At 51.8% G+C, this 21372-nt stretch overlaps 1 protein-coding gene and 1 long non-coding RNA gene across 4 annotated transcripts in view; both read right to left on the bottom strand.

The window, feature by feature from the left end:
* The window catches only part of LOC132539866 (uncharacterized), a 490646-nt gene that overhangs the window by 190555 nt on the left and 278719 nt on the right, over positions 1-21372 (bottom strand). The window contains exon 2 of the long non-coding RNA XR_009551133.1: positions 10790-10859. This is a non-coding gene — a long non-coding RNA (uncharacterized LOC132539866). The remainder of the gene's footprint in view (positions 1-10789; positions 10860-21372) is intronic.
* Positions 1-21372, bottom strand: part of SLC45A4 (solute carrier family 45 member 4) — a 97535-nt gene that overhangs the window by 56507 nt on the left and 19656 nt on the right. The window lies entirely within an intron of this gene.

Genomic DNA, 21372 nt, shown 5'->3' with positions numbered 1-21372 from the left:
GCAGACTCAGTGGCAGCTGGTCAGTCCACCTGCTGTCTAATCACAGCAGGCAGCGCCAGTAACTAGGCCCGGGCCTCAACAGCGCGAGTAATCGAGCGGTTTTAGAAGGACAGGTTCAAAAGCACAAAAGACGAAAGCCAGGCTACCCCATAATTACCGCCATTAAACGAGAAAAGAATGGCTGGGCTCACTAGGTAGAGTGCACACGTCACCTTGTGTGAGGACTCAGGTTCAAGTGGAGCTGGGGTTCAAACCTGGGCCGTGAACCTGACAGAGCGCACACCCTGCCCAGGGAGCTCTCCCTTTTAGAGAAGGGTAAGATGATCACCAGCCTCAGAGAAACTCCACTTCTCTCCTGCACCTGAAACTGAACTATAAAATGGAAAGATGATTTTTTTTCTTTATGCTTTAAGACTGGCTCATGGCAATTTCAAAAATAATTTCTAAGTACGCACACTACTTATGAACTGTTGTTTTCACAGTTACCACACCCTCCAGATTAATCACAGTGGCTGCTCTACGCCTACACGGACGAGCTCAGAATTACTGCACTTGACTGAAATGCAGTACAAATCAGTGCTCTCAGGTGTGATCTGGGCTCCTGGAGCCTGACAGAGCGCACAGTCACACGTGCTCTATGCTGTCGCCATCTGCCTGCCTATGTGGCACTCACTGCCCAGTGTCTGTCGCCAACACAGTGCAGCACACTGTGACAGAACAGGGCAGATCGTTGCTCAGCCAGTTTTCTGTTTTCTTTTTGTTGTAACTGGGGCTATACCGCACTGGGTCCACCTCTTCAGCTAGAAGAGAGAGGCAGAGGAGGAAAGACGCCATTGCACCCAGGTCTCTTCCAGTGCAGTGTGGGTCGGGTGGGTACGAGCGTGGCAGAACCAGACCACTCTCCAGGTGAGCTAGTTTGCCGAGCCTCCTCCACCTGCTTTCTCAGCAGTAAGTGAAAGACATGGAGCCCGGGGGGTGGGGGATCCCTGGTGGTGCCCACCCCCAACCAAAACAACCGGCAAACTACCTCTGTCCCCAAACTAGAGAACTGGCCCACTACAGGGTCCCTGACTTTTGGGCCAGCAGACACACATGGGGGCCAGGGGTTCACACACACCTCAAACAGATGAAGACATCTAGGTGCAGCAGGAGTGAGGAACAGGCACACAGCAGCACTCCCACACGGGCCAAGGATGGCATGAGCCCTTACCTCACGCTCCTTCTGCACCCAAGGGTTAATTTAAGCAGCCACTTGGGACCGAAAGCGTTATCTGCAGCTGCCCCTCTGGAAAGGGCACTCCGAGGCATCCCAAGATGACGACCTTCTGGATGCTAAAGCCAGGGGTCAAGTGTGAGAGGGTGGAAAGGCTTCCCAGCAGCAGGTTAATGCTGTCCCTGTGCTAGGTGGCCTAACTCTGGGGCCACTTTTCTATCTGCAAAAGGAACACCAGAACCACTGCCAGAGCTGGGGGCTCCCCACCAAGAATTCCCAGGGCCGTCGGGACAGGGCTGGCCTGTGGATTCCTCCCAACCACGCACATGTCCAAGGCATCTGAGACCTGTATCTCTTTAGAGGTGACAGACGGCAGGACAGTGGGAGGAATCGGTGATTGAAAAGCACTAGGTCAGTTCCCTTTCTGACCCAACTCAGGAGGAGCTGGACAGATGTCAGCTCCTCTCCAATGATGGCGCTGTCTGGGGAGAGGCCCCTGGGGCCTTATGTCCTCCAACGGACACACAGACATGTCTTGCTCCAACAGCAATCCAAACTACCCTTGCTACTCTGTGTCCTCAAGAAGCACAGGCCAGGCTAAAGCAAAGAGGATGTGTGGGGGTGGGGGTGGGGGTGGCACAACTGGTTGAGCACAAACATCACAATGCACAAGGATCCAGGTTCAAGCAGAAGGAAGCTTCATGAGCAGTGAAACAGTGCTGCAGGTCTCTCTCCTCCTTCCCTCTCAATTTCTGTATCAGGGAGGAAGGAAGGAAGGGAGGGAGGGAGGGAGGGAGGGAGGGAGGGAGGGAACGAAAAAGAAAGAAAAGAGAATAGTAAGCTGAAACTAAGTCGGAAAACCCTGGTGATACTTTTACATGGTGACAGATATTTTTAATATTGGATCAAATCAAAGCGCTTCTGTTTTACTTCCTAAAATTTAAGGGGAAAGGCACTAGGATTGCAATCAGGCACCTCTTTAAACGGAACCCCTCTTTGTCTTCTGCTGGACATGAAGAAGAATAAGACATAGCACCTCAGGCTCAGAAAGCATAAAGGAGAAGCTGAAATGATAGGAGACACAAAAAATGCCCCCCACCAAGAAAACACCCATCCCAGTACTTCTCTTCTGTGAAAACACAAGCTCTTCTCCCTTCATGTGTTACCTCTGACCTTTACATAGCTGTCTTTAACTTGTACAATTAGCTGAGGAAGGGGAAAGTTTAAGATTTACTCTGGTAAGAGAGGAGGGCTCAGAGCGCTGCTCAGCTCTGGCTTGTGGGATGGAAGACTGAACTTAGCCCTCAGGCATGCAAATCCTGTACTCTAACTGGATCTCTCTCTCTCTCTCTGTGTCTCTCTCTGTCTCTCTCTCTCTCGCTTCGTGGGGGAGAAGGGTCTCACAGCAGTGACTGTTTATAGAAAGGAGCTGAGGTCCCTCCGGCCTGGATGTGGCTTTTCGGTTTTAAATGTGAAGAGCAGGAGGGATTTTTTTCTAAGAGCTTGAGCATTGTTTTGGGAGTTGAAGTCAAGTCAAAGAAGCCAGGGCTACCACAGAAACAATGGCAAGCTTCTGGGATGGCAACAGCTCCTGGAATCCTGGCTGTCCGGGAAAGTGTGCATCAGGACCGGCCTCCAGTGCCAAGTGAGGGGCCACCGCCAACAGGACTAGGATCGACTAGTGCTTCTCCCACTGTTGCGTTTCTTCTGGGGCCAGGAAACTCAGAAAAGTTACCGGCTCATCTCATAATGTACACATAATGAAGCACTGGCCTAGTAGACAGTGGTATAATTAAGGAATACCACAAAACACTGCCAAAGGAGAGTCTTCAATGGCGCTTGTGTGTAAAGGCTGAATTTGTCCTAAGGCGAAGGAGGATGCCAGGCAGTGATAGTAAGAACTGGAAACAACTCTCCTGTCTGACTAGCAGATTATTTAAATGGAGGGAGGCACATGTCAGGTAAATCCAAATGGAGACACTTTGAAAGGGGGTAAGCATGGTGGCCAGGGAGTGGCTCAGAGGTAGAGGGCAGGGCTTGCATGCATAAGGGCCTGTGTTCAATGTCCTTCTGTCATTAAACAGAAGGAAAGAAGGAAGGAGGGGGGTGGGAGCAAATATAAAATAAAATACGATCGAGAAATGTTAAAATGAAATCAAGACTTCCTAATACGGTGAAGTTTTGGTAACTGAAGCCTGGCATCAAGGGTTTTATTTTCAATCCCTAAGACCCCCTCTCTCCCACCCACCCCACCAGAGCACCGCTCAGCTCTGGCTTATGGTGGTGCTGGGGAGTGAACCTGGGACCTTTGAGCCTAGGCATGAAAGTCTTTGTGTAATGATAGTATTATCTCCCCAACCCCCTAAGTTTTTTTTGAAACAGTGCAACAAGCCCAGCATCCTTCCCTCTGCTCTGGGTACACACCTGGGCTCAACAATACCACAGAGAAGGGAAGAGTCTGCATTTCTTTTTTTTTTTTTTTTAATTAAAAAAAATTTTTTTTTAATATTTATTTTATTTATTTATTCTCTTTTGTTGCCCTTGTTGTTTTATTGTTGTAGCTATTATTGTTGTTGTCATTGTTGGATAGGACAGAGAGAAATGGAGAGAGGAGGGGAAGACAGAGAGGAGGAGAGAAAGATAGACACCTGCAGACCTGCTTCACCGCCTGTGAAGCGACTCCCCTGCAGGTGGGGAGCCGGGGTTCGAACCGGAATCCTTATGCCGGTCCTTGTGCTTTGCGCCACCTGCGCTTAACCCGCTCGCTGCGCTACAGCCCGACTCCCGAGTCTGCATTTCTTTCCAGCCTGCAGAGCCACCAAAAGTCTGGGTAAAGGCTACTCCACAGGGTCTCATGAAGCTTCCCTGCCCTCCAGCTGCCCCACCAACTGTCTCGCAGACCAGTTCTGTCTGTCTCACAGTAGGTGTGTCACCACCAGTAAAGACTGTTTCCAGACAGTACCTGTTGGGCAGTCTGTTGTGTGGACCATGTCCCAGGTCCACAGCTGACCAAGAAAAAGTAGTCATTTCTCTGCCTGCCCCTCCAATTTTTTGTTTTTTTGATAGAGACAGAGAGGAGTGGGGAGAGGGGTAGAGAGAAGGAAAGACACCCACAGCACTGTTCCGTCATTCATGAAGCATAGCCGCCCTTGTAGGTGGGGACCGGGGACTTGAACCAGAGTCTGATGCACTGCTCCTGCCTCCCAGCTTGGAATTTAAAGGACTGATCCTTCTATACTCTGAAAGAGTGAGCTGTGGGTCTCTGGGATGAGTGCTACTTTTACCCAGAAGCTGACTATGCCTATCTGGGCAGAGGCAGAAGTGACTGCTGGAAACTGGGGGCCCCGTCACTAAACATCATGGCGTCTTAAAATATGCACACTCTTCACCCTGCAATTCCACACTCTGAAAGCTATAGTGAGACAACAAAGCCACAGGGAGGACTATTACACCCCAAGAAACCTGAGTGCCCAAGGAAAAAAAAACAAAAGAGAAGAGGAAGACCGACTAAAATAGGCCAAGTTGCTGCGTGCACACACTGTGCTGTGACTACCTGCATCGCGGGTGAGGCGGCACCTGCCTACCTGCAGGAAGCAGGTGATAAATCAACACACACTGTGTTTCTCATACGAGGAGTGTTTTGTTTGTTTTGTTTTTATTAAAAGGGTGAATCCAGAAAGGAAGGTTTCATTTCTCAGTGGCTTATAGCTTGCTTCCTTCTGCTACTTTGTGATCTAAGAATCAGACAGTAAATTGTCTTGGAAAGATTCTAGGGGCTGGCGAGATACTCTCCAGGGAGGGTGCCAGGTTTGCCATGTGAATGACCCAGGACTGAGTCCCTGGTACACCACACACAGGAATGCTAAGGCCCTGGAGGAAGTTTTGGCAATGTAGTGGTTCTTAAAAAAATAAAAATAGGGAGTCGGGCGGTAGTGTAGTTAAGCGCATGTGGTGTGAAGCGCAAGGACTGGCTTAAGGATCCTGGTTCGAGCCCCTGGCTCCCCACCTGCAGGGAAGTCGCTTCACAGTCGGTGAAGGAGGTGTCTGTCTTTCTCTCCCATCTTCCCCATCTCTCTCCATTTCTCTCTGTCCTAACAATGATGACATCAATAACAACAACAATAATAACTACAACAACAATAAATAAATAAATAAAAAGAGGGGAGAAAAGTACATTTTGTGGGTACCCTATCCAAATGCAAGATCTCAGTCTGTGGCATGACACTGAGGTGTGCTTTACAATGACTAAGCTGGATCTCTGGTGGCCAAAACAGTGCCACCATGGACTTGTGACATCAGGTAGCCCGAAGTGGGGGAGAGCAGGTTTGATCAGCCCCCAGCCCCTGTAAACACAACGAGCTATGGGCAGACCCACCTAGCTGTGCATTGGAAACACGGCCCCAAAAACTATCTCAGAAGCTTTCCCAACCCAACAGGACAAGAGCCAGCCGTATGGCACCCACGAGGGCAGCAGGCAGCATCTAAACAACTTGGCACAGGAAGGCTATTAGCTCCGACTCTCTCCAGGCATGGAACTTCTAGCTCCCAAACACAATCACAGGCTTTGTGGCAACGGCCCTAACTTTCACTCCCTTGCAGCCCAGATTTTGCCCTGCTGTTTTTACTGTCTTCTCTCAGGGCTGAAGTCAAGCTCCCCTTTAACTGCATTGCCCAGTGCAGTGTTTACCTCAGATTCTTTCCCCTAAGGTACAGTAATCAGGGACCCAGGGTCCTTGCCCACTGCCCAGGCACAGTGTAGATCAAGGAGGAAGGACAAGGAACCATATTCCTCTCTCCAGGCCACGAAAGACAAGACAGAGCTGTCCCCCCTACCCCCCCACCCCCTGGCAAGCTCTGAAGCAAGGCCACATGGGATCAGGTCTAATTCATGCCTGGGTGGTAGATGACATCCACCCCTGCCTACAGCCCAGACAGTACCAGGTTTCAAGACCAAGGGCCTCCTTCGGGTGCCTCAACCCAAAACACCAGCAGGCGCCTTTCCAACTCATTAATCTGTGGGTGCTGACGTACCGGCCTAAGCACTGCCCTCCAGGATCAGATTACCATCTGCGAGCCAGGCGGGAACGATGCCTCCAGTCAGCGCCAGACCTCAGCCAAAAACACACCCAGCCCCGGGAAAGGGTCCAGAATTAGTGCAGGGTGGGACTCCCCGGCACCTGGAGGGCAGGTGGGCACCGGCAGAGGAGCTGGCTGGCTGGTCCGAAGCACACACTTGTACAGGACAGGGGCCTGTCTCAGGCTGTGCAGATGTACACACAGCCAGCCAGGAGCCACAGACCTCTCCTCGTCTCTTCCTGGGAGACCAGCCAGCTTCTCAGGACTTGGTTCCCCAACCATCTAGTGCTGAGGCAATTCCTACTGTGGCTGGGCTGTGAATGAGCTCCAGAGACACAGGGTGCCATCCCCCCCCAAAAAGACCCGAATTACCAAAGCCAACACTGATGTTCTTTCCCCACAGAGTAAAACTTAGCTGCTGAGCCAGATGAAAGATCATAAACCAAAATAGGGGGATCTTTAAAACCCAGAAAAACAATTAGAGTAAGCTGCTCTGAGGCACCAGAAAGAAACAAACCACCACCAAAAAAAAAAAAAAAACACAACAACAACACCCACAAACAGACCAACAGACCATATTCACTTTATGTGAGTGAGTGAACTTCATGTGACAGAAGGCATCATCACAGACCAAACTGAATGGGAGAAAGTGTTAGGTCCAATCTTGCTAGAAACAAACAGTAATTCAAATGAAAGTCCCATTTTAAGCATCATACTTTCCACCCAGGAATCCACAGCATCCTGCCTGTGCACTGGTCTCCCCAGAAGCCCCCACACAATGGGGTTCATGTCCCACAGTCCCTGTGGGAAGACAGCAGGTGAGCACACCGCGCTAATCACAGAGCACACCAGCCAAGACTGATCGGAGGCACTGCAAGTAACTAGGAGGGTAAGGGAGGCCAGGAGGTGGCTTAACAGTGGAGCACAGGCCTTCAATGCAAGGAGCCTGGGGTTCCACCCCCAGCACCTCTAGGGAACTCTTTGGATGGTGGAGCAGTGGGCTGGTGTCTCTCCCTACCTCTCCTCTGCCTCTCTTTCCCTAAAAATATGAAGTAAAAATTGGAACAGCAAGGTGGCTGTATGAGGTTAGCACCTAGGTTAGCTAGGTTCATTCCCCAGCACTGTATTAAAAATGAAGTGGGCTGAGTTTAGGAGTCAGGAAACTCTAGAGCTGGACAGGGGTAATGGTGGGCACAACAATAAGAATGAGCTCTCTGCCACTGAAATGTACACTCAGTAATGTGGGAGATGGTCCCTGTTAGTAAGGAGTAAACTAACATCATATGAGGCACAGAGTTAGCAAACAACCTGGAAAGTCAGGCTCCCCTGAAAGCAGGGCTTTTCCCTGTGGAGCCTCAGTCTACCACCAAACGATTCAGTCAACAGTCAATTCTCAGACGCAGCTTTGAAACCCACAAGGACTGGCACTCGGGCAGGACTGGGAGCCTGTGAGGCTGTGGGCAGACACAGCCTGCTTCGAACTCCCACTGAAGCCACCAGTCACTGGAGGGGGAACGTCCCAGTCCAGCTCAGGGGTCAGGAGGAGAAAGACAAAGGCAGAGAGACAGGAAGACAAGCAGGCAGAGACGGAAAGAGAAGACACACAGAGAGAGGAAGAAAGGATGAACAGAGTCAGCAGGGCGGGGCAAGTCAGCTGATCGAGGAGGAAGTGCTGGGTCCTGAGTGAGGTCTCAAAAGGGCAGAAATGTGACCCCACAGACCCGGGCAGGTGGAGCTAGATTCCCACGTCAGACAGGGGCCCCACTGCCTCCAGGCAGCCTGCCTGGGCCTCCAATTCCCCTAAGCCAGGGCAGTGATTCTCACCTAGCCTAGAGTCCTCTGCTGTCCTGGGTAGTTGTTACCCCTCTTCCAGTCAAGCCCATCACTGTGACCTTCCCTGGAGGCCATTCTGCAGTTCTCAGCTACCTCTGCTGGGCCCACCCCTCACCCCCACTTGTCCCAAGACAGACAGGGGCTGAGGTCCAAGGGAAGTCCTCCACTGTGCCTCCCCTCCCTCCCTCCACTCCACGGTCAAAGAGACCAGCAGGTAGATCCTAGGAAGCTAGAAATCGCATCTTCAAGGAAGTTTCCCTAAGCTTCTTCTAACGAGTGAGTCCACTGTTGGCAGTGCCTATTTAGAACTACGACTGCCTGAGCACCCAAATGATACCACCCACCTGAAGTTCCTGTTACTTCTTTCACTTTTGCTTTCAAACACACTTTTAAGTCTTTGAGGACTTGGACTCTGAAGCCAGAAGCCAGTCTGTCTTGCCTTGCTCTGGAAGAAGATACTCCTTTTTCTTTTTTTTTTGACAGAGGCAAAGAAATTGAGAAAGAAGGAGAGGAGGAGGGGCCTGCAGCACTGTTTCACCATGCATGAAGCTCCCTCCCTGCAGGTGGGAACCAGGGGCTTGAACCTGGGTCCTTGTATACTGGAATGTGTGAACTTGATTGGGTGAGCTACTACCCAACCCATGTACCTCCACCCTTAAATGGAAAGCCAGGGTTCCACATACAAATGCTAGCCAATGGTCAGAACAAGACCAGAGTGTAGCACCAATGGACGGACAGACTCCCAAAGTCAGACACTCTCCTGCCCATACACACATGCTAGGAGCCTGCCAGGAACAAACACAAACCCCATGGACAAAGGCCTTTTTACAAGGTCAGCCCAAACAGTCCCATCTGCTAACAAAACCTAACTGTTGAACTAAAGACTGCAAGTTCAAACACAATACAGTGATTGTAAACAGTGCCTCAGTTTATCAATCCAACAATAACTCTTTTTCACAGACTGATAAAAGAGTTCTCTACAAATACTCAGCACTCCAGCATTTTTAAGATACTTGGCCGGATAAATATTAGCTTGGGACTTGCCTACATGAGAAGTGAAAGCTGCCAAAGAAGCAGTTAGGGAGAGGAAACAGGAATGGCAGCAGTTTAAGGGGCACAGCCGGCTTTGAACCTTGCCCACAGTGGGTACACGGATGGTACTGGGAGCTGGGACATGGGCCGAGCAGCCCAGCCCTGTGCCCATCACTGGGGGGTGAGGAGCTGGCACAAGCGATGGCTTCCACTCTGTCTGCTGACGGAGGTGTGCTGCCACAAGTCCCCACTAGTAAACAAACCACCCAGGAAGCAGAGAGAATCGGAGGGTGAAGTTAATGAAAAAAGAAACTGGATGGTAGATGGTGCGTCACGGCGGGGGGCACCACAGATTAAATCTGATTTAAACTGAATTTTTCTAAGGACAGTTAAGTCACCTGGGTGATCAAGTTAGATGAGGGGACCACCCCTACCCTCAAGAATCCTGCCCCCACACCTCCAAAAGCCTGGCCGCTAGGTGTACTATGTGCCGGGGCTAATTCCTCGGACCAACTCCAGAGGTTCCTTAGCCTGGATTTCAGCTCCAAGTTTTGACCAATAGTTTGCAACTTGGTGGGAAATGGCACGGGCAGCAAACACAGATGCCTGGAAAGGCTGTCCCAGTATCTCCCTGACCTAAGAGACAGCCATGGGGGGAGAAGGATACCCCACAGCACAGACGGGAGAGGGCAGGCCCCAAGAGGAAGCCCTCAGCCAGAGTCCTATATCCGTCACTCCCAGTGCCAAGCTGGGCAATCAATCCAGAACACACTCTTCACACCAAGCAGAGGGCTACATGTCTTCCTGGCATTTCAAGCACTGACCTGTGAAGCACGGAGGCCAAACCGACTAACTTCCCAGCGTGACTCACAAAATGATGTGGAGAACTGACCACAAAATCTGAACCACACAGCAGTCTCCCCTGACCGCATGGACTCTGCAGACTCAGCCCTCAGTGTCATGTCTGCCAACAGGAGCCCGGGGTGGGGAGAGGAACGGGGCTCCATTCAACCAAGTGCTGTGCAGCTTTGGTTTATGGTGGTGCCAGGAACTGAACCTAGGACCTCAGAGCCTCAGTCATGAAAGTCAGTGTTATCTCCCTGGTCCAATTCCTAGATAAATTTAATCTTCCAAAGAAAAATAATTCATTCAGCTCAGGAGATGACCAGGAGTAGAGCAAATGCTAGATTCTGAGGCCCCAGAGTTTAATCCCTGGCAACATATACGCCAGAACAATTACTCTGGCTCTCTCTCCTTCACGCTTTCTCATTATTAAGCGCTTTATTTCTGTTAACATTTTATTTAGTTTGAATGTAGACAGAGAGGAAGAAAGAGAGAGAGACATCTACAACACTGCTTCACTACATCTGAAGCTTTCTCCCCTGAAGATGGGTTAATTTTTTTTTAAAGACTATTTTTTTCTTTTTTTTAATATTTATTTTATTTATTTATTCCCTTTTGTTGCCCTTGTTTTATTGTTGTAGTTATTATTGTTGTTATCGTTGTTGGATAGGACAGAGAGAAATAGAGAGAGGGAGGGGAAGACAGAGAAGAGGAGAGAAAGACAGACACCTGCAGACCTGCTTCACTGCCTGTGAAGCGACTCCCCTGCAGGTGGGGAGCCGGGGTTCGAACCGGGATCCTTATGCCGGTCCTTGTGCTTTGCGCCACCTGCGCTTAACCTGCTGTGCTACAGCCCAACTCCCTTAAAGACTATTTTTATGAGCAAGAGAGTAAGGCACCAGGACACTGCTCAGCTCTGGTTTATGGTGGTGCTGAGCACTGAACTTGAGACCTAAAAGCAGGCATGATGAGTCTGTTGCATAATATTCCCCTGCCCCCTGGGGCAGAGGTTTGAGGACTGAGTGATACACTGAAATTGGGAAGCAAGAGGGCTTCACCCTGACTACATTCAACTGTAAGATGGTGCCGAGAAGCCCCAGTTGAATCCAGCTCTCTGACAACCACAGGGCAGGGTGCACAGGATTCAGGTGAGAGACCCAGGAAAGAACAGAGCAATCTGCGGGCTGAAAGTACTGAACTACGCTCTGATTGTTTGACGGTTCAGAAGCACGGTCAGTGAACGATGCCGCCACTGTCGGCTTATCAGCCCTTTTACCCAGGGGGCTGTCACCCAAAGGGGTAAATTTTTTGTTATGGAAACAGAGACTAACCAGGGATCTAACCAGGGATCAGACACTCAGCCTTGCCTGCTGGTTCAGCCCACAGCAGGTAGAGGGCACATGTAATATGAGCTCTCAAGGGACTTCACCACCACACCCTGGACTACTGTGGAGGGGCTCAGAACAGCAACACAAATGGGGGGGGGGTTCCCTTCTCTCTCAAAGGCATCTAAAGATGGGGAGTGTGTGTGTGCAGGCGGGGGGCAGGCAGTAGCACACCGGGTTAAGTGCACATAGCACAAAGCTCAAGGACTGGCGCAAGGATCTCGGTTTGAGCTCCCGGCTCCCCACCTGCAGAGGGGTCGCTTTGCAAGCAGTGAAACAGGTCTGCAGGGTTTTCTCTCCCCATCTTCCCTTCCTCTCTCGATTTCTCTGTCCTATCCAACAGCAACCACAACAGCAGCGAAAACAACAGCAACAACAGAAAAAGATGGCTGCCAGGAGCAGTGGATAAGCCGGGAGGCAAAAAAAAAAAAAAGATGGGGAGTAGGTGGGTGGAAACAGACCTTCTTAACTGAACACACAGTCAGGACTAGGCCAGGTGGTCAGATGGGTAAGCCCCACCTGACACTGAGGGTGGGCCAGAGAGCTGAGGTGCCACGCACCGTTTGGGGAGTACAGCGGAGGCTTTGCACTTGACTTTCAGTCCGAGCAGGGCAGCTGGCTCACTCCACTGTGGCAGTGCTGCATTTAGGACTCCCCAGCCCCGCATGGATGCATTATGAATAAACAGCACAGGGCAAGGGAGGTGGGCCAGGGGGTCTGGATGCACAGGGAGCAGGCAGGAGGGGGGTTCTGACTGCAGCCCATCAGCTGAGGGTCTTCCAGGAGGCCAGGGCAAGAAAAGGGGAGTGAGCGTCCTTGGAAAAGATGATAGCACCCTGCAGGTATGACATTATAGATCAAAGACCTGAGAGGCAGGGAGATGCCAGAGGGTTCCGTCCTACAAGCCCTCAGGGAGCTAGGGCTCAGAAGTGAGCTCCTAACGCCATGATCCTGACACAGCTCCAGGCACCCCCTTATTGGGCTTCTTCAAACTCCCTGCAGTCTGCCCTGAATAGGCCTGAAGGTGGGCTCTGTCCTCTGGAAGAAACTTGTTCTGCATCTGCACCCCTCTAAGCCACCTGCACAGAAGCCTGTGTGTTCCTCTAACTCTCCAAGCCGCTCCCACCCCACCGCAGGTCCCGCCCCACTGGCAGTGCCTTCCTCTCTCCACTGACTCCCTAGCTCCTGCCGCCCTGCCCTCAGCATGGCCTTGTCAGGACGGCCAGCCGAGCACTGGGGACACTGTGTGCTCTGTGTGCCTTTTGGCCACCAGCCCATATTTTCCTTCTGCTCTCACCCCTCCGGGCCCAGGTGACGTAATAGACACCCTCCAGTGAGTCAGCACCTTGGAGATTCAGGACAGTGGTCCTGAGTGTGCAGGGCCCCTCGGGTGTGAGTCTGGGGACTTGAGCTCCTCCAGCCTCCTCCAGCCCCAAGGTGACTTCTCACCCAGATGCCTGGCAGTGGGACAAGCTGGAGGTGGTGAGAATGAGGGGGTGTGACACGGCTGCAGGATTTCAACAGGGGCCCCAGGACCAGTACAGCAGGATAGGGTCTGACCTGGGGAAACCAAGCAGGTCTGCCACTCGTAGTGCCCAAATGACTGGCAAGTGTTTCTGCCAAGGCTGCAGAGGGGGCAGCACGGAAGAGCTACCCTGGCATCGCTGGAATTCATTATCATGTAATTTTCTGAATCCAAAGCTCGTCATAAGCCACTGTCACTCCTTCTCCACTGCTTCCCCGCTAAATGACATCCAAGCCCTGAGCTATGGCTGAGTCTCTCAAAGGGGAGCCAAGGCCACAACACCCCAGGGAGAAGAGCCTTGCCAAGGAAAGGCTGGGGGGTACTTGGTGCTTCTCTCTGTGAGGAAGCCAACAGCAGCCTGCCCATCACTCGCACCGTGGTGGGAAATTCTCTCCCTGGCCCAAAAAGTCCCAGTTATCTATCAACAGTCACTGGTCCGGCGCCCAGAAAGGCAGAGTGGAAGGCAAAGGAATGGGAGATGGTTCTCAGCATGGCAGCTTCCACTGTCTAGGCATCTCCCTGGTATCGGCACTGGATCTACCCTGGCCTGCCAGGTCAGCAGGTCAGCAGTGCCACAGGGGCCATATGAGGCTCTTGGGACTCCTGCAGAGACAGTTCTGGGTCTCGAAGGCAGCAGGGAGAGACGACTGAGCCCTGCTTCCACTCTAGAAGACACAGTGACAGCAGAGCAAGGCCACACCCTGACTGTGTGACACTGACGTGCCAGGACTTGAGAAAGCCAATCAGGGATCCAGAGCCTAAGCCCCGCATATTCCCCAGTGATTCCAAATTTTCATGGTGCAAATCGTAAACAGGTTCCTTTGAGTATATGTCCTTAGAGATTGAGAAAGTAGGAGATGGGGTGTTTCATGGCATTAAAAGCATGGGCTTGTCTGAACAGTGGCAGAAATTGACACAGTCTCCACTGACTTTAAACTACAAGGATAAGCACTTCGTTCTTCCTTGAAAACCCAATGGCCACAGTGACCTTCTAAGACCTCAGTGCACTCCAAGTGAACATCTGCACTTCAATCAAGAAAATGCTGAGCTGGGGATCTGAGAAGGAAAGTCCCCAGGGTGAGCCCAAAATCACGGGGAGGCAGGGAGAGCAGAGGGCACAGGGTCCCCCAGGGAAGGCTGGTTGAGGGGCAGGTGCTGGCCCAGCTCAGGCTCTAGCAGGCCTGGGAGGGGGGCAGCTCTCACACACCCGCCGTCCCGGGATGGAAAGTTGGCCAGCGCAGGCGAGGACGTCTGGTGTCTATAAAAATGTCGTTCCCGGGGGAGCCTCTGGAAGCAGAGACTCGAGATGTTTCATTCTTTTCCTTATTTGCCACTCTGAGAAATAAGCTGCTCTTCCTATTCGGAAATTGGAATACGGGTCAAAACCTTCTAGAGTGAAGCGACCCGAAGAGAAAAGTCACTAGATCTGAAATATTTCCAGTCTGGCCAGTGGCCCAAAGTAACTCTATTCTGTTTATTTGGATAGAGCAGAAGGCCCTTGGAGGACAAAAACCCTAATCCAATTTCGAGCTGGCACACAATCATCTGAGTCCCCAGAGATGGCAAGATGCAGGCAGACACGCCTTCTTTCCTCTGGGGCCTCCTGGGTGGCACCCTCTCCCCACTCCAGTCTCAAGTGGATGGGCTGCTTCCCACTGGTGAGCTCCAGTCAGACCCCCTTCTCTTGGTTGAAGCTCCCACAAGAAGGCATGAGGCAGACTGGCCCCACTCCACCCTCTGGGGCCCCATGACCCCAAGATCCCCCACATCTTCACCCAGCTCACAGAGAAGTTAAAGGTCTCAGTTCACCATCCCTCTCCCTTTCCAACACTGCTAGAAAGATGGGGCTAAGGAAGTGAGGAGAGACCATGTAGCTGGGGCTTACTTCTACACCCCCACCTGGGAGCACACAAAGCCAGGTGAGTATGTGAGTCCGCATCTGGACCACTTGGGCCTTTTGAAGCTGCTTTGAAAATAAGAACAGTGGGAGTCAAGCGGTAGCGCAGCAGGTTAAGCACACGTGGCGTGAAGAGCAAGGACCGGCGTTTAAGGATCCCGGTTCAATTCCCCGGCTCTCCACCTGCAGGGGAGTCACTTCACAGGCGGTGAAGCAGGTCTGCAGGTGTCTATCTTTCTCTCCCCCTGTCTTCCCCTCCTCTCTCCATTTCTCTCTGTTCTATCTAACAATGACATCAATAACAACAGCAGTAATAACTACAACAACAAAACAAGGGTAACAAAAGGGAAAATAAATTTTAAAAAGAATAGTACTTATTACATTATTATTATTATTGCCACCAGCATTATCACTGGGGCTCAGGGACTGAACAACCAGTTCACCACTCCTGGTAACCATTTTTCCCTTTTGTTTGTTTGTTTTGTTTTTTGATAGACAGAGGGAAATGGAGAGGGAGGAGGAGATAGGAGAGAAGGAGAGACACCTGCAGCATGGTTTCATTGCTCAGAGCAGCCCTCCCTGCAGGTGGGGAGGTCCTTGCACTTGGTAAAAAGTGTACTCAACTGGTGTGCCACCACCAAGCCCCAGGAAGCCTCTTTTCAATTAACACATTATCTGAGAGCACCACCTAAAATCCTTCCCAGGATCAGGTGAGCACAGGCAGAGTGACAGCTAGTGACAGCCATTAGCCTGCAGCTGGCCAGTCCCTGCTCACACAATCATGAGAAGTAGCAAGCCCTCACCGTCCCTCCCCAGCTCTGTGATTGCTAAACTGTTCCTGGGGTTCACTCCCTAGTAGCCCCTTTCTTAACACCAAAGTCTGCTGGCTCATCTACACCACTCCCAGGAAGTCCAATACTGTGGGCGGGGAGACAAAAAGCAGTCATTCGCAAGCGCCCCCCCACACACACACACACACACCTCTACAGAAGCCAATCAAGTCACATTACTGTCCATGTCAGTGGGGCAGAGGCTCTGCTGTGGGCCCTGCCTTTAGTTGCTCTTTTATCACTGGAGATGCTAAGGCCATCAGAAGAGTGCAGGCAGGACAGGCCACCAAGGCCACTGTGTGACCTAGGGAGTCGCTGAGCCCCTCCTGCCAGCCACATTGCTTATTGAAAAACAATAAGCAATGTGTGCCCGAGTGTCACTCTGCTTCCTCCCCTGGACGTGGGGCCTACAACTGAAAACCGCACGCCAAGGACGGCAGTGTCACAGGAGGGGGCAGGAGGCCTATAATAGACACACTATAAACTCGGCACACCTCACTCTTTCTTCAAGACTAATTTTAACGGGGAGAAGACATGACCGCAGCTCACAAACCTTTCCTTGCGGATATGGTTTGAAAGCATCATGACTCAGCTGCCTTGATGCCCGCCTGCGCAGTGAGGTCACCTGGATGTGTAATGGTGTTTTCCTGGGGCAGGTGAGCTGGGCAGGGCAGGCAACCTGCATGCCTCCCAGGGGGACTGCCTGCCACTCCTCCTCCTTCCAGGCCTGCCCAAGACCAGGCCCCTTAGTTATTAACCCTTAACTGAACACCTTAACTGAACATCTAGATTTCCAAATTCTTGCTGGGAACATTCCCATGGCCAGAATGCTAGCCTTCTGGCCTGGCTGCTTAAAACAGCCAATTGAAGGCACTTAACTTCAAAGAATAAAAATTATTTATGGATTTGACTGACATGGCTATGGTGGGGGCATCTTGCCAGTCTCTAAGAAAAAGCTTAGGCCACATGCTATTCAACATGCCGCCTTTCACCCTACCTCTTTGGGGACTTCAGAAGGAGCCTCGGAGACTTGCCAGCACCCTGGGCAGCAGCAAACACGTGCTCTCAGGCTTTACAGGGTGCCCAACCAGAGAAAGGCTCAGGACTGGCCCTCACACTTCTCGTCACCCCAAGCCCACACGGCTTCCACAGCTTTCTGTTGTCTTCAATAGGCCTTCCCCACTCCAGGATGACTTCAAGTAGAAAGGGCCCAGTGGTTCATGAGTCTGACAGAGCTGTTCCAAACCCCAGCACCCAGGGAAGCAGCCAGTGTGGGAGGAAGCCACACGCAGTGGGGACTTCCCCAGCCTCACCAGCTCTCACATGTCTTGTCTTCAGCTAGGTGCTCAAGACCTTTCCTAGTGAGCTGGCAGCCAGCCATGCAGACCCACCCTCACAGGCCTCTCCTCTCTGTCCCTGGCTCCCTCTGGTCAAGGCAGCTGGGACAGTCCCGCCTGGGGGTATCTAGTTAGTGGAGGTCTACAACCCAACAGCCACGGGGGAACAGAGGCCCACAGCCAACACAGCCAGGGATCCCCTTCCTCCTGGCCACTGCGAAGCCTCTCTGCAGATACTCCATCTTCAACTGCTTTGGGTGGGTAGGTACAGAATCAGAGGTAAAACCCTTACAGCGCTTTTTATGAGTCAGCGACTGCTCTAGATGCTTTAGATGGCCTAACTCCCCCAAGCTTCGGCATCACCAAGGTGGCTGGATTTACTGATGAGGAAACTGAGACACATAGGCTTCAGTACTTGCCCAGGACCACGGGACACACAGGAGGAACAGGAACAGCACCTAGCTATCCACTATTTACCCCCCCATTAGACTTGGGGGGGTGGCATAAGTAGAGGGGTGGACAAAGCCCCTCTCTTCTCCCATGTTCTGTGGGAATCCTCCCCTTCCAGGTGAGACTTCCAGGTGAGCGGGCATGCAGCCAAGAACAGGCAGCTGAGTCAGTAGCCTGGAGGGGTAGTGGTCAGGCAGGTGACAGGGCAGAGGGGATGCCCAGACACTCACACTGGGAAATCTGAGACTCGACACAGAAAACAGTGGCTGCCAAGTGGGAAGATGGAGCAAGAGAAAGCTTGTGCTTGTTGCTTTTCATGGGAGAGATGAAACCTGGTCTGAGCAAAACTCGGTGCAAAACAGTCCTCTCTCCTCAGGTCTTAGTGGATGACATCAGAGTAAAACCCAATGTGCAGATCAGATGCATTTTCTCTGTGTACTGGACATCAAGAGGTGCCTTAACGAAAGGGTAGCATTTGGGCTTTCCCCCAGCTTGGAAGAGCTGGCCCAGGAGACAGCTGCCAATCTCAACACAGTCATACTGGCAAGGATCACACAGTCTGTCTCAAGAAGGACTCAGGGGCCACATGCCAGTGAGACCTCTGAGGTCCCTGGTGGCAGTGGCTTCTGTGGGGCTTGGGGTAAATAGTCCCACCTCTTTTCTGCAAGGGAACCAGAAACACAGAGGGCCCAGGAGACACCTGCCACAGCAGGTTCAGAGCCTGGACACCTGTCAGTCCTCCCACAAAACAAGATACTCCTCACCTCTTCAATCACAGTAAGATAGGGAGGAACTGGAACCAAGACAGACAGGCACATCCCCCTCCACCAAGATTTTTAAATAAATAAGGAAGTGGGTTTTTTTCCCCTCCCCTCCAGGGTTATCACTAGAGCTCAGGGTCTGCACTATGAATCCACTGTTTCTGGTGGCCTTCCTTCTCCCACCCACGCCTCATTTTTATTGGCTAGGACAGAGAGAAATTCAGAGGGGAGGGGAGATAGAGACGGGGAAAGATACATACCTGCAGATCCGCTTCACCACTCATGAAGCATCCCCCCCGCTGCAGATGGGGAGCCAGGGCTTGAACCCAGATCCCTGTGCTTTGTACTATGTGCACTTAACTGGGTACACCACCACTCAGCCCCGGAAGTGGGTTTTTCTTTACAATATTACATAATACATTCAGGTGTGTGTGTACTTGTATTATATGCATCATACTATGTGATTAAATAAACTATATTAAGTTTTATTATATAATGTACAGACAGGGTGTGCTAACTTGGATGCTGATCTCCCATCACCTGTCAACAACAGAACTTCAGGGGCTTCTCTATGCTGGGACACACACCCACGGGACTAGCTCCAGGTACAAATGTGGAGATCCAACCAGGTAGCTCCCTTTGGGACACAAAAATCCCAGGAGCTGCAGCTTCTAGGCTGACTGGGCACCTCCCCCACCCTCAAACTTGGCTGGGATCAGGGCTGGGATTCTGCCCAGCCATCACCAAGTCTTATCTGGAAGTGGCCTTGCTTAATTCTTTTGGACAACCTTGACTTTCTGTGGCTGCAAGGCTAATTTTAACTATCCTACACTTCCCCACAAAGTGAAGTGAGGCATCCCAATGTCACCAACACGACAGCATTCCAACAGTCACTCTGAATGGCATTCTGCTGGGCAAGCTGCCAGACTCCTTAGTGCCAGGGACAGACACGGGAGTCCAGCAAGGAGGCACTGCTCGCCGTGGTCACAACAACAAGGAAACTCAACAAACTGTCAACTCTTCTCAGGGTTTAGCTCCAGCAGGGCTCCTCAGGGGGACACCAGTTCAAGTCCAGCCTCGGCTCTGGAAGCCAGCAAACGCTTCTGGGGTTCCAGAGGCAAGTCTGGCAGCCAACTCTGCCAATATCAGGAAAGGGGATCCTGAGCTGGGGTACAGAGATGGGGGAGGGGAAGAGGGAGAGGAAGGCCTCTGAATGACACCTGTGGACACTCCCTATATGTCGTGTCTATTTACACCTGTCTGTGAGAAAGTAGTCTGTGGATTTTACCACATTCCCCAAGCAACTGTGACCCCCTCTCCAAAAGGTTAAGTGTTACCACAGTTAGAGACTGGGGGGGGGGGGGAGTGGGGGGGGGAAGGAAGGGAATGCACTGTGCAATCAACTCATGCGATTTAAGGAATTTCTGTTGTGATGGAGTCATTACATAATCTTTTCACAACTTGGAAAATTAGTCCACCCTTTTGTAGTTGAGCAACTAAAGTTCACAGAAAAAAAAAAAAAGAAGAAGAAAAAAATGCCCGGGCGGGGGGGGGGGGGTAAGGGTAGGAGACAAAGAAAAACAGAGAGACTCAAAAGTTAGGGGAAAGGTACAAGAACCAGCCCAGATTAGGATGCTGAGGGTTTTCTCAAGCTCGTCAGACACTCCGTGACATCAGAAAGGAAAGCTCAAACCACAATTTCTAGAGCTGATCCTAAAGGGGTGGGTGAAAGTGTGAGCAGCCACAGGTAAAGTGGCTGTCACCCTGGGGTGAGAGAGAGGAGGCCAAGCTGGGCAGACACGTGGCAGCAGCACACGGGCCGAGCATGTGTGGTCTCGGGTTCCATGTCCACCGCAAGTGCCACAGCTGAGTGGTGCCCCGGTTAAAAAGAGGCAGGATGGCAGTGCTGTGCAGAGCCAAGGTGGGGATAAATGTTCTTTGCTCGGCTTGCCAGTGTGATAATGAGCTTGTTTTTGACCTCCTGTATCTGGGATTAGCTCATTCATTTTGAAAAGTAACCCAGGACAGATGAGCTGAGGAAAGACTGAGCAAGAAAAAACAGGTCAGCAAAACATGGGTTTCACGTTTCATAACCAAAACACAAACCTCCCTCCAGATCAGACTTTAATCTGATCTGTACACTGCCTGTGGGCAGGGGTCAGCCTCGTGCCTCTGGATCCAGAAACAGGACAGTCTTTCCCACCAGGCCTGGAGACTCTGAAGGTAATAAAGGTGATCCCTTCCCCCCTAGTCCCTCCCTGCACTCCTAGGTGGTGGCATGGCTGCTTAGAGGGCTTAGTTGGCTCTCAAGTGATTTCAAGGCTGCCCAGGGGACATGGGGCAGGGGAGCAGCACCCCCCCCCCATAACCTCCAGAAAGGAAAGTAGCACACACACACCTGGCATCAAACAGGCCATACTATAGTCAAGGTAATGTCCCAGATGCCCCAGGCCACTCTGACCCAATTTCCTGCTGCACAAGACAACAAAGTTCTTCCGTTCTGCCACCCCTTCAAGACACCCCCCCAAGTCACCATAAGCCCAGGGCTGTCCATTCCCACCAAACGGGGAGCCATGCCAAGTGATGGCAGGCCACCCAGCTGTCACACACACATGTGGGCTCTGCCTTGGGGTGGTCAAGACAGCAAAGCTCCCATGGCCAGAGTCCTTCAAGGAAGACCACGCCCCCTCCCCACAGGTGGCTCTGGGTCTAGAGACGCAGGTAGCCAACCCGGAGACAGGCAGGATGTTGGTGTGTCTGTGCCATGAGGATCCAGGGAACTGGGAGAGTGCAGCCTGGCCCTGGGTGGGGTGTTACCCAATGGCTGGTGTTCTGGAACCCTGCCCACCCCTTCATGTGGTCCCTAACTCTCCACTCACAGGGGGAGCCATCTGCTTTGTGGCAATAGTAGGCAACAGCAGATATGGTTACCATTCTCCCTAAGGGACACCACAGGGCCCTAAGCTGTGAACATCAAAACCACGACCTCCATGCAATAAAGAAGGATCAGGCTGAAGGAGTTTTTCATCTGTTATCAAATAAAGACCTGAGACCACCAGCCTTGAAACTGATCCCCAGCTGCAGGACAGCAGGCACAGTAAGCAGACTCCACACAGCTCCAATGAGAGGCCTGGGGGCCTGGGTGTGTGCTTGGGGGGGGGGGACGGGGACGACGACAACATATGAATCA

Source organism: Erinaceus europaeus, chromosome 8, assembly GCF_950295315.1.
Source record: "Erinaceus europaeus chromosome 8, mEriEur2.1, whole genome shotgun sequence".
Classification (NCBI taxonomy): Eukaryota; Metazoa; Chordata; class Mammalia; order Eulipotyphla; family Erinaceidae; genus Erinaceus; species Erinaceus europaeus.
Note: the sequence above shows the minus strand (reverse complement) of the source record. Positions and strands in the feature narration are given on the sequence as shown.